We start from the raw sequence: 13,976 nt of genomic DNA, 5'->3' as shown, positions 1-13,976 counted from the left end.
CTCTGTGAGCTGAGGATTCTCCTGATTTGACAAGCTGCTGCATGAAAGGTGAAGGATAGTGATGTCAGGCTGCATAAGGGAAGGTGCGCTCTGGAATCAGAGGGGAAACTTCCTATAGTGTTCTGCGAGCACAGAACTGGTGAATTATGGTTCTCTGCAGGTTTGCATCCACTTATTTCTCTGCCTTTACTGCAATAGTTCCAAGTTCCCACAGCATCTTGTATAAGCTTCTTTAAACCATATTCCCCCTAAGATTACATGAATTCAGCACGTTCCTGAGAAGTACTGCCATACAGCACAGTAACATTCTGCACTTCAGAGAAACAAGAGCACTAACACCAAAATAAGGAACATCACCACTGAGAGCTACGAATACAGGTAAAGCATTTTGTGCTTTGCTGACCCTAGGGCTGAGGTGAGCATTGACCTAAACCCTCAACTGCAGCTGTGCATTGCCATAGCCTTGTCTTCCTACATCACCACTTTCTTTTAAAGTTCTTCACAGAGAGAGAATGGTGAGGTGGTGAAACAGGCTGATGGTGGAATGGCGGATGCCCCATTCATCCCTGGAGGTGTTCAAGGTCAGGTTGGATGGAGCCCTGGGCAGCTATGGAATGTGGAGGTTGGTGGCCCTGCGTGTGGCAGGGGGTTGGAGCTTCGCAATCCTTGAGGTCCCTTCCAAACCTGACCATTCTGTGATTCTACATCAGCACCTTGGAGGACACACAGGGTATGAAAATGGTGCCCTGTGCCTTCATGGTATGCTCAGTATTGCAAGCAGGCTTAAGGGATGTAGGAGCATTTCTCCTGGAGTTGCCCCTGAAAGCACATGAGGGAAGATGTTTGAGAAGCAGCAACCAGGCCTTTTGTCCTGCTCAAAAAGGTGCAAAACAGCTGCTGACAGGCTGCAGGCAACACCAGAGTATTCACAAGTAGACCAACGGTTATATACAAAAAGAAGATCTAAACTCACCCAGCTGGTGGAAAGGATCTCTGACCACACAGCACTCCTCAGAAAGCAGCCTAGGTCCAAGGATGCTCTCCCTTCAGTGGCTGCCCCTGAAATGAGCCCAGGGTGGCTCTGCATTGGGTGCAGCCCTTCTGGGCACATGGGAGAGCACAGGTGCAAACAATGAGCTCCTTAGGCCAACAGCACCCCTTCACCAGGTGCTCAGTCACCAGCTCAAGGATTCCCCTGCTCTTTTCCATTTAGAACCAACGGTCCTTGAAGAAAAAAAAAAAAAGCTGCCAAAAATGTAAGCAGTTATGCTGATTATTTCTGAGATTTTTACGGCTGTGGAAGTAACACAGGTGAGAGCAGCTGCTCTTCCTACAATGTTGTCACTTTACAGAGGAGTCAGGGTGCTGAGAGAGGGACTCACAAGTTCAAGCTCTGAAAGATATTGAGGAATGGGATGAGGATAGCGACACTTTTTTCTTCCAACACATTTATATCTGTATCTTTATTATACAGATATCTTTATTTATGTCTGTATTTGTGTGTGCAGACGCAATACATCCTTGTAATATTAAGTCCCTGTGTGAAAAAAATGTTTCCTGGATGCTGGGAAGCGTTTAGATGTGAGTGCAAGAAGAGTTTTAAGCATCTCCAGCAAAGCATTCAAAGTGGCAGTGTTTGTTTACCTAAAAGAAAAATTACCAGTTTTAAAAATGCCTAGAAAACACAGCTATCTTGTGTAAACTTGTCTGAGAGTTCTTGTCCTGGGGCTAAAGTGGATGTAAAGTGATAGTAGATATTTCCCATTTTACTCACCTGGAGGGAACTCGTCCCCGCTGCCAAATTCATGTTAATCAAGAGGCGAACAGGAATTGTCGTAATGCAAGTTCTTGTGTTAGTGACAAAAAAATAAAAAAGCATACAATTCGTGGTTTGTTGTGTCTTACTCTGTGTATCTTTACAGTATTATGTGCATGGCAGAAGTTACTGGAAAAAAAGCAGAAGAGTCATTGGCGGGTTATGGATAAATAGGTCAGACAAACAATTACTGACTGCAGACTCTCGGCTGTTTCAGCTGCATGGCTGCTCTGTGGGATCGATAACGCACAGAATGCAGCGCATCGGAAAATGGATTTGCACACAATACATTTCTAATACGCTGCAATTCAAACCAAGTGGTGATGAGGAGCGTTGACTTATGGTGAATTAGGGATGTGATCTGCGCTCATCTTTTCTTTCTCTTTTAGTTGGCTGTGTAATTAAAACATCTCAGAAGCCTGAGCCTACTGAAACCAGAATGTCTTGATTGGCAAGCGCTGTTACAGACTAGGATGTAACTCTAATGGAAGCAACATACGGACCAAGCAGAGCTACGAGATAAACATTCTATTACTCTGCAGACGCAGCAGAGATTTTGCCTCATGGTTGGTTGAAAGAATGCAGAAACTACAAACATTTCTGGAATATGCAAAGCATGCACTTGTGTTGGAATACCTTCAGATTCAGCTATTGCTTTGAAAGGAGGGTCAAATAAGAGCATATCTGCTCTTTACAGTCTTAAATGCTAGATGAATTTTGAAGACTAGCACTCAGATGCTTATTCCCTATTCCTCTGTTAGAGCTGAAAAGTTGTAAGATATCCTGCTTTGTAGCTGCACAGCTTTTTGCAGGACGTAGCAAAAATCAGTACAGCCTGATTGCTGCACTTGGCTGAAGCAGGCCTGGATTGGAATCTGAAGTCTCTTTGGAAACCATGAAGCACTTGTCAGACAGAGTTCACTAACTGTGGACTTCTATATGAGGTCTCTCTCTCCATGAAAAAAAAAACCTCCATGGATGCCATTTTGCAGGGAACACACGTGGCCTGGTGTGCTGCTAACATTCACCTCCAGGACAGGAACATCTCAAGAACTGGTCAAATACGTATTGTTTTTTTTTTTTTGAGTGGATGTAGAATCATAGCGTGGGGTCAGAAGCAAGCATTAAGATCATGTAGTTCCGACCCCTCTGCTACAGGCAGGGACACCTCCCATAGCCCAGGCTGCTCACAGCCCATCCAGCCTGGCCTTGAATGCTTCCAGGGAAGAAGCATCCACAGCCTGTGTGGGCAGCCTGTTCCGGAGTCTCACCACCCTCACAGTAAAGAATTTTTTCCTACTATCTAGTCTAAATCTACCCTCTTCCAGGTTAAAAGCATTTCCATGTAAAACCATATATGCTGAAAACGCAGTGCTAGCATCAATCTTTCTGGGATCCACAGAGTCTGACAGGTACATCCTTTCCTTGGGGGGGCACTGACACTGTCAGTGAAGCTCATACTTGGTTAAAGACTCATTCACCCAATGGCAGCTTGCAGTAAGAACATTTGTCAGGAGGTTTGGACATATTAGCTGTTACTAGATAGCAAAGTTATCATGTGCTGACTTCCCGACAAGCTTTTACTTGCAGCACTGTTCCTCAGCTTGCTGCAGAGGAATCGACTGTGGCACAGGATGATTCCTCTCTTCTGTGTGATCTGTGGAATGGGTCCCGATTCTCTCCTCTCTACTATTTTCCTTCCATGCTCTAATAGAAACTATTTCAGTGCCTACCTATGGATGGCCACAGTTTCTGCATCTGACTGTAGTCCCTTTCAACCTATCTGCAGGAGGTGCAAAGCTGTAGTGAGAAATCCTGTTATGAAATCGGGAATGCAGGCTAAACATAAAACTTGGAATGAGTTGTGATTGACTATTAAGGGTAGAAGCCTTAGCTGTTGGGACGTTCTAAAATAGCTTAGAGAATGTGCTCTGTTGGAAGGCTCTTGCCCTCACACCAGAAGACCTCAAAGGATGGACTTGCTTTTCACTGTTTCTTTATCTGATATCTTCTTGCCCTTAGTGGTAAATTTTAAAGAGACTTTGAGGAAAGGCTAGAGAGAAGTGCAAATGATTGCATTTAGAGCAATGACGTAGAAACATTTCATTTTGTACTTGTCTTCCAGGACCCGAGCTCTCTATTGTGTGACAACAATAGAAATGGTAGAAGTGTAAAAAGCTGGACTCCCTGCCAATGTTACAACTTGTCGTTACTACTAAAAAAGGCAGCAAGCTGGGAGGGTATATCAAAGAATGAATCACTCTGCATTTGCCTCGTTTCTTGCGCTTGTTTTCCACACATTTTCTGCTGATCACTGTTGGAGACGTAGGTCCAGGCCAAAAGCACGTTTGGATCGAGCCAGTGTGGGAGTGCTTATGTGTGCTAAGTTGTTCTGCAGTGAGATGCATGGTTCTCTGCATCAGAAATGGAATCAAGGTGCAGCTTTTCAGTTTCACTATGAGGAAAACCAGGTATGGAGTCAACCTCTAGCAGCACTGCAAAGCTCACGCACAGCGTTTTTCTTTCTTTCAGTGATGCAAGGATTGTCTCCACCATGATTTCCACCACTGCATTGCTGGATAAATGAGATGTTGTAAAATTCAAATCCTTCAGCCTTCATTAGCAGCGAAGTGAAGCTTTCAGCTAACTCACTTTTCTGTGTCCTTTACTTTCTTGCCTTGTGCTGATCTATGTAAATAATACTATTTTCAGACCTCTGGCAGGAAGAGAGAGACTCTAGGGAAAATATGCCCTGATTGGGCAAATCAGGATAATGGCACAAGTCTTGTAAATGCTATCAGCTCTGCTTTTTAGGGACTCCTTCAGACACATCCCTTCTCCTCCCCTCGCTAAGAGACCCAATGCTACTGCCAGCAGACTTGCAGTACTACAAACAGAAACTACCATCTGTGAAAGTCAACCATACAAATCAAAATGCAGGTTTATAGCATGCAGCATTCGCATGATTTGAAAATGCTCGTTGCATGCACAGAAGAAATAAAACCAATTTGGGTTTGAAGAAAGCGGAGTTTACTCTGGGACACAGCGTTCAGTATTTGCAGATCATTGGACAGCTCAGTCTGGTACAGATCATGCCTTTTTATGGGGACATTCCAGCTCCAAAGAAAGCAAATTCTTCTGAAACACATTGTCTTAGTTAAACTTCTAATATGTTTGGGTAGTGCTAGCAGCAGCTTTATATAATACAGTCTTGTAGTGCCCAACGAAGACCAAAAAAAAAACCCAACCCATATTCTATGTGCTATTGAGCAACAGGAAATACAGCCAATGTGGATATTTTACTACTGTGAGATTTGCACAGCATTTTACACCTGGAATTGGGATGAATAACAAACAAGGAAGTGGATATCATCTGCATCCTCTCTTGTAGTATACCCGTGATACCTGGTGCTTGGAACCAAACCAAGTCACTTACTGAAATTCCTTTAAAATCACATTCATTTTGCCTTCTGTTAAGTTTTCATTAAATTCTACACCCGTATTTCATGTCCTTTTTTTTAAAATTTAATATACTACTTAGCAACACTGAAAAATATCTGCAGTACACAGAATAGCACAGCACAGAACAGAAAAGAAAGTAGCAGTTTGGCTGGAAGGGACCTTTAAAGATCATTGAGCCCAAGAGGCTGCCCACTTCACTTACTGTTAGAAAACTGTGCAGGTAATACTGCTGGAGGTCTTGCCTCATTTCTTCGCTCTAGCATCCTGAAAAACCACTCAGTAGTGCTGGTGGGCAAGTAGTTGCCTTGTAAGTAGTTGCCTTGTAAGTAGTTGCCTTGTAAGTAGTGTCATGCGTGGCTTCTGCAAGAATATCCATGTTGTGGAGTGCTAAAGGCTTGGATCCACGTTGAGTGCCTGCCATTCTTCTGTGTGCCTTGGCACTGCTGTCCTTGCAATGCTGTGATCCGTTTGAAATGCTGAACCGCATCGTGTCTGAAAACTATTTTTTGTTATGCAAGAAGGGAGGGTTGGTATTTTGGGTTTTCCTCTTCTTACTATTCTCCTCAGGACACTCAAATACATTCAGATACATTCTGATGTGTTTGTGATTCTGTAAGACTTTTCAAAATTTGTGTCATTTCACATGCAAGCCATCAGATGGGCAAAGTCATTTTCTGCTTGAGAATTATCAAAGCATTACTTTATTAAGAGCTGATCTCAAACTTATGTATGCTTATTATTTCTAATATAGGGAACAGTGTCCAGGGTATCTTATGGAATATTAAGAGTGCCTGCCTGTTCTTCAGCTCTAACCTTGTTTTTGTGGGCCCAATTTCATTGCACTAATGTTGTGATTGGTGTGAAAAGTTGTGTGTGTTCCTTTTTCCTTTCCCACATGCTTTCTGTTTACTCTTAGAGCCTTTCAGTTTCTTAGCCACTTGTAGTTTTGAAAAGCATAGAGCACAGCTGACATACCTTCATTTTGGAATGAAGCTGTGTCTTTGTGCCACATCTTCTAGATAGGAAGGAGCATTTACCTGCACTTTGCATAGAACACTGAAGCACAGAGAAAAACTGAACTACAAGTTATCATCCAAAGTCTGAGGATGTCTGTAAATCTCAGCTGCTGGATTCTGAAAGGCATTCACCAGGTAAAGCAGGAAGAACTGTTTTCTCAAGGTGATGGAGAATGCTTTTATTTGACTGAAGCTTAAGTGTTGGGAAAAAGTCCATGTGAAGATCCAGCACTCGAGTGAAAATGAACAGTTAATACTTGTTCTTAAATCTCTGCCTTTCTCTTCGAATTATACTTAAAGTGGAAGTGCCTTTAGGTGTCCAGAATGTAAATATTTGGCAATTGCCAAGTGCGCTGAGAGACTGCAGACCAAGCTCTACTCTGATTGACACTGAAAGCTTCTGTGATTGGCAGCAACTTGTCCCTCTCAAATGTTTCTTCTGTGACTTCTGTGTCAAGAGTGAATTCTTCAAAACCTCCAGTTTCCTTAAAATTTTAACCTGCTCGCTGGGAACAAGAAAAATTTCCCTTTCCCAGTATTCTTCTTTTCTCATTGCTCTTATTGCAGGGAAGAACTGCCTGAAAAGAAGAAAAAAACAAAGCACAACAACAACTTCAACCCCCCCCCCCCCCCCAAAAAAAAAAAAAAAAAACCAACAAAAACCACAACCTTCATTCCAGAGTCAAATTTGCAATGAGAATCTTGGAGTCTATTTTTGTCCAATACCATTTGGACAAAATTCAAGAATTTGATTTTTCCCATTGCTTTACTTTGTACTCCAGTTGACTCTGAAAGCACGGCCTGAAACGCTGAACCACAAAATTCAATTAAAACACTGGGAGTAAACAGGGAGAAGAAATCAATGAGTGGATTATTCTATCAGCTGCTGTTCCCATGATCTTTCTAATCTTATGCTGCACTACTAGAAGGGTGTTGTGAAGCAGAGGCATCGTAAAATCGGATCAAACACTTCATGCTCTGAGCACATAGCAGAAAATTAGATCGATAGCATGAGCCTATTTTTTTTTGCTTGTAAGTAGCTGGACTGCTGAATCTATCCATAGTGTGGAGGCTGATCTGTTTTTTAATCCTTCTCAGTCTCACTATGAAGTTAAACATCAGTTCTTGGAACAAACCTAAATCAGTGCAGATGCCAGGCTCCTCAGGTGTGCATTCACTGCTGCCGTATGCATCCGGTAATGAATTAAGACGTTTGGAAAAGAAATGTTGATCAAGCACGAAATTCCATCTGCATCTATTGAAAATTTCAGGCAGGAGGGAAATGTTCTAAAATTGCCATATTTATCACTTGCTCCTACCTTTGTCTGCTGTCACTTTGGGCTCCCAGCACAAAAAGACGTGGAGCAGTTTTAGACGAAACGAGGGGAGATTTATGTTAGGTGGGAGGAGGGGATTCTTCACCATAAAGTGGTGAAGCCCTGGCACTGCTACACAGAGCTGCTGCTGCCCCATCCCTGGCGGTGCCTGAGGCCGCGTTGGATGGGCATTGGCAACCTGAGCTGGTGAGAGGCCATCAACCCACATCAGGTCCTCTTGGTATAAAGAAACCTCTTTATACAGATTGTCAGTCTTCATTTGGGAAAGGCAACGAGCAGAACGTACTTTTATTAATGTCTCACGTCACCTATTATTTTAGATTGGTTTACTGGTGGAATACAAGTGATGTACGCTTCTGTTGATAGTCCTAAATAATGGTATGGTCAGAGCAATGCAGGAAAAAGGGATTGCTGGTGACTTCATTCCAAAAACTCTTACCTGCACTGTGCTGCAGAGCCACAGACTTCAAATGCCTTTGGTGATAAACAGAGGGAGACATTTCACTGTAGGAAATGAAATTTATCATTCCGTGTTTACCTGGAAGAAGTGTTGCATCATAATAACAGTTTTCTAGTTTTGCAACACTAGCTCCAGTCCTTCATTTCCACTATAATATTGGTCTCTTGGAAAAATAGTAGTCTCTAATTGGATTCAAGTGACAGATACCAATCAGGTGGAAGTTGAGAAGTATTTGCAATATGAGACATAACGTTATATCATGATGTATTTCAACCACAGACCCGCATGTGTACTCAGAAAGTGTGGCAAGGAGAGTAGCATCATCTGTTTCCAGCAATATTTGGCATAACAGCATTGCTCAGGATAGTTTCAATGGTTTCCTGACCATTCATCATAGCAGTACATTGTCTCTCATGGGCACCTACGAGCTGCCATAAACATGTCTTCCTTTCTGAACTTCCTTCAAATATATTTATTTCTGTGGCAGAGAGAGGGACTTGGAAAATGCTCTGTGCAGAAGCCACGGGAGCTGATCTGCCACTGAGCAGGCAGGTGGCCAACTGAATGCACAGGCATACATGCAGACAGCTGAAAGGACAGATGTATCAAATCAGATTTATGAGGTCAGTTTTCCCAGCCAATAAAGCCCAGATTGCTGTCTGACCTGTTATAACCTTCCTGTGTTTAAACGAATGTGAAACAGATAATCCAGCATTTGGCGGAGACAACACTGACAGAATGCAAACATTATTTCTGTAGCCACATCAGATTGTTTTTCTAATTCAACACAAAGTGTTGGGTTGAAGATCTTTGAAGAGTTCACAGTATTTTTATACTGCTTGTGTGTGAACAAAAATTTTCTCAGTCCAAGGGAAGGGGCACAGTATACTTGTTTAGTAGCTTACTGCAGACAATAAATATACATCTGACTATAATGCTGCAGTGGCAGATACGTTCTGAGCAGACATGTAAATTGTATCTACTCCTCAAACGCAGAAGATGAACCCATCTCACTGTGAGAAACATGGACAAAATGCCAATTAAAGTTTCATGCTACAAGCATGGTGGGAGAGTAAATAATATCCTTCTCTGCAAATTGGAAAGGTATGGATTTGATGGGTGGACGGTTCAATGGACAAAGCACTATCTGCAGGACCAAATCCAGAGAGTGCTGATCAATGGCTCCACGTCTGGATGGAGATCAGGGATGTGGTGTCTCCCAGGGGTCGGTGCTGGGGGCAACGTGCTTTAATATCTTCATCAGTGATGCTGACAGTGGAGTTGAATGCACCCTCAGCAAGTGTGCAGATGACACCAAGCTTTGGGGTGTGGTTGGGATGCCACCCAGAGGGACCTGAGCAGGGTGAGCAGTGGCCCAGGAGAACCTCATGAGGTTCAGCAAATCCAGGTGGAATGCCCTGCAACTGGGTCGAGGCAGCTTCCACCAGCAACACAGGCTGGGGGTGTAAGGATGGAGCACAGCCCTGACGGAAAGAACCATGCATGATGATAACTGAACATCTGATCCTTCCATGCCATACCACTAAAATTAAATGGCAGTATTTCATTATGGTGGTGGTGTTTAGCTGCTTAAATTAAAAAGTTGCATTTCTTCCTTTTTTTTTTTTTTTTCCCCAGTAAAATAAAGCATTTTTCCATTCTGTAAAATTCTTTTTCTCAGCAAATGGGTCTGAATTCTTTCAATATTGTTTTTTGAATCTTTTTTTTTTTTATCCTATGGGAAAAAATGCAAATTACAATATGAACATTATATGCAGGACACTTCAAGAAGATACTGAAACTGAAAAGTAAAAATAACTTTCTGATGGGAATATATTAAATAACATTGAACATAAAGGCTCACTGGCAGTGTCAATTGCCAGCTGCAAAAACATACAGTATTAGGATGGGAAACCTACTACGAAGACGCAGGCACTTGGGAAGAGCACATTAGTAAAAATGCTATTTTTACTTAAAGGTTTGTACAGTCAAAGTTCATCTTTCAGTGTTTTTTAAAGATTAGAATTTCAATGACTTTAAAGCTCTAGGACCACACAACCCTGGGGCCGCCGTCCTCGCGGGGACCGAATGAGAAGAAATTAATTCGTTGTGTATCAAATCTTATGCATGTCTTTGGACTTCATGAGCTACTTTTGTTCTTTTGTATTTCTGTTTTTGCTTTGTATTGTTGAACTGCAGAAATAATAACAGACAGTTGGTGCCTGCAGATAGTAGTTAAGGATTGTTAAAGAAAGTAAGCCACGCTGGGAGCCTTTATAGAAGTTGAAGAGCATAGAGAGACACTCAGATTTTGAATTTCACAAAGCTGACACTGAAATGTTCACCACAGCACCTTCACAATCAAAAAGCATCACTTCCCAAAACTGCACCTCGTCCATTTCTGTTGCATTTTATCCATGGTGGAATGGTTTTGTCTGACATCAAAAACACTTCCATAGCCCTCCTGCTGCAAGAAGGCAGGCTCAGACAAGCTGTCTCTTGCCTTCCTTTCTCATGCTGGAAGCTGTGACAGATTCTTCACCTAAACTTGTATTTTCCTTCGCCAGCTGCAAAAAATGACTTCCAATGCTCTTCTTTGGTAGAGCCATCAGGTGGGGCTCTTGCCAGAAGGAGGAATTCTGGTCGTTTATTCTAAGAGCTTTCCGGCATTTATAGAGATGCTAAATTGAAGGCTTTCCAGCACTCACAAAACACGTGTTTTTATTAGTAATTACAGCTGTTTGTGTGCATTTCTTGGGCTGTGCATTACAGGAGATGCTTTCAGAAGATGACGTTCTTTCCAGGTGCCATCTCAAAGTAAATTAACATTACAGGAAGCTTTTTACAGTCAGATGTGGCTCTGTATAGTTTTCCCTCTCAATAGGCAACACCTGATAAATGGTTGCACCCTATTACATAACTTCCAGTGTTTCAAATAAGTTTCCATTAACCCAGGTATCAAAATGGAGGTACCGTTTCTCCTGCTCATTTCCTCACCTATGACATTCTTAAGGACGTTTCTCAGTTTAGCACTGAGTGTAACTCAGTGGGAGTGTTTGCAGAGTGAATGAGTGACATCATGTTTGTCTCAGCTAACAAACAAGCACAGCGCGTCTTATTTAAATTTAATCTTGACCCTAGGACATAAACTTCAACTTCTGTTGCCCTGGCCTGAGTTTGCCTATCCCAGATGACTGTAGATGTTACATGGATAACATTGCATTTAGCATCTTACCATATGTTTTATGTCTTTTTTGGGATACCCTGATAACCTTTTGCATGACATAGAAGTTTTGCTCCAATTGCCAAAGGCGCAGAGGTCAGCCAGTCTTCATAGTAGTTCATGTTGAGAGCACCGGATCTTGTCTTTTTTTTTGGTGGAGGAAGCTCTACACAGAAGCACTGCTTAATCCTTACAGATTACTTACTTTATAGAGCTGACCTTATTCTTTTCCCTCTTCCCTACCCTTCTCTGATGCTTCATTTGCTCACATTAACAAGTTGGTTACACACTGGTGAACAGACTTTCCTTGTAGCACGGAGTGGTTCATACATATGAGACTCAGTGCCTGATCGAACACCTGCCAAGTGGATTTTGGATGCTAAGGGTATTTGGTATGTAGGCAGAACTATACAAAATATTGCAGTTTTCAGAATTCAGGGTCCAGTTCTACTTCAGGGAGATGGATGGCATGACTGTCTTTGGACTCCATGGCAAGGCAGGTTGGCTTCCAGATCACTGCAAGGCAATCTCCAGGAATTTACCACAGCTTGTACTTATTCATGTGTCTTACACTGACTGACAACAGTGGTGTAAACTGGCATAACGAGAAAAGAAGTGATAACATTCAATCTTTTGGGGCTGTTTCTGTCCCAGAACATTTCTCATGGTGGAAAGAGCAAGTGATTAGAATGTGGTGCGTCTGCTTCACCAAGAGAAACAAAAAAGAGTTGTCTGAGCAAGCTTTCGCTAGAGGCTGAGTTTCTGGCATCTTGGAAGAGAATGGGAAGTAAATCCTGTACAGCTGGGAAAAGATTCAGTGTGAGCTTCTGTGTGAGAAGGATTTGTACTGCGAAGGAAAAAGAGCTTCTGTCCTTTATCTTTTGTGCTTGTGGTTGCAGTTATTCCATTAATTTGATGATGTAAATGCTAAGCACATGGCGAAGATGACTTCAGAAGTCTGACCTTTCAATTTTCTTATTTCCCTTCCTTCAGCTGAATGGGGGGAGGTAGTTATGGAATTGACAACAGACCCTGAGAGGACCAGATCAGAATAAGGTGACAGTGCGCAAATGTCAGACTTCAACAAATTAATCCCAGGATGGTCACCCAGATGTGTTTGCAACAGATAATCTAAATACAAACATAACGTTCTAATCTCTGCCACGGTGACTCAGTAACAGATGCTAAATGGATCCACATTAACCTTAGGGCAAAGCATCAGCATCTGTTGCATAAATATTTAAGGCAATATGTTTCACACAATATTTTGAAGGATTACTTTTTTTCTTTCTCTCTTTTTTTTTTTTTACAATTACAACCACATTTCACAATACTCAACTGTCCTTTGAAATACCTAAAAGAACAGGAAGCAGTGCAAAACATGGAACAACTAAGTAAGTTAAGGACAGTAAAACTGGTGTGCAGCATTCTGTGGTTTCCTTTGGATGCTGCTTTTGGGAAAAGAGAAATCTTTGATGAGAATATACCTTTGGTTCTTCAAATGTTATTAAACTGAAATATAAACACAGAATCATAGGATGGCTTGGGTTGGAACCCAAGGATCATCAAGTTCCAGTCCCCTGCTACAGGCAGAGCCACCAACCTCTAGACGTGGTACTAGCCCAGGCTGTCCAAACAAAGTATAGAGTGGCATTTTCCTTCTGCTAAATTAAGCTGCAGTGTAAGGGATCACCTGGCACAACTTTTGACAGATTGGTGTATTTTAGATATAGAATCATAGAAAGGTTTAGGTTGAAGTGGACTTTAAATCCATATTGCATTAGCAAATTATTTCCCAGATGAGAACAAATCCCATATAGCCCTTAAAGCAGTGTAAGCTGATCCACCTCGGCAGCATTTATTTTCAGATAGTGTCATTGTTTCACTTTTATTGATTGCTTTCAAATTTTAGGCTTTACTTATGCCAGGATGGTTAATCTGTGGGCTCAGAGGGTTAATGCCTGATAAGAAATTCTTCAAACACAGTGAAAGAAACCCAAATTTCATCAGGGGCGAGGCAGGGGACGGGGAGGATAAGGCATGACTGAACAACGTAAAACAGCAATTGAGTGCTAATTCAAATACCAAACAAAACCACAGCAGAAAGTTCTCAGACAGACTCCCAGAGGACGAGTACATAACCAAATAAGTACTAAGGAATCTTGGACATAAAGAGGTCCTATAAAAATTGGATGCTGCTGAAAATATCACCTCCCACCCAGTCCAAATAATAGGTGATGTTCTAGTATGGTCTTTTATATTCAAATCCTTTACATAAAGAGCCAGATTCAAAGTTTAGAAAGATCAGAGAGCAGAGCCTGGATGCCGTATTTAAAACAGCGATGTGGATAAAACTCTGTGCATCTCCTGTGCTACCATCAGCTGTAATCTTAATCCTTTTGCTTTAAAAATAATTAAGTCTCTAGAAAGACAGAGATGCAGCAGTCTTGGAAGGGCTCAGCTGTTCAGCACGTACAGCCCTGAGGCTCTGAAGTGAAATGGTTGTTACAGCAATGAATCCTGTAAGGCTCCTTAAAGACTTGGGAAAGAAAATCCAATTCCCAATGAGCTTTCAGGTATGCACAAGTTTCATTTTCACTTGGTTGGGTTTTTTTGTCTTCTAGTTCCAGGAGACTTTCAAGTAAATTTCATTTGTCCTTAG

This window comes from Centrocercus urophasianus, unplaced genomic scaffold (genome assembly GCF_019232065.1).
Source record: "Centrocercus urophasianus isolate 14NV4802_14NV808 unplaced genomic scaffold, USGS_Curo_1.0 seq_42, whole genome shotgun sequence".
Taxonomy (NCBI): domain Eukaryota; kingdom Metazoa; phylum Chordata; class Aves; order Galliformes; family Phasianidae; genus Centrocercus; species Centrocercus urophasianus.
Note: the sequence above shows the minus strand (reverse complement) of the source record.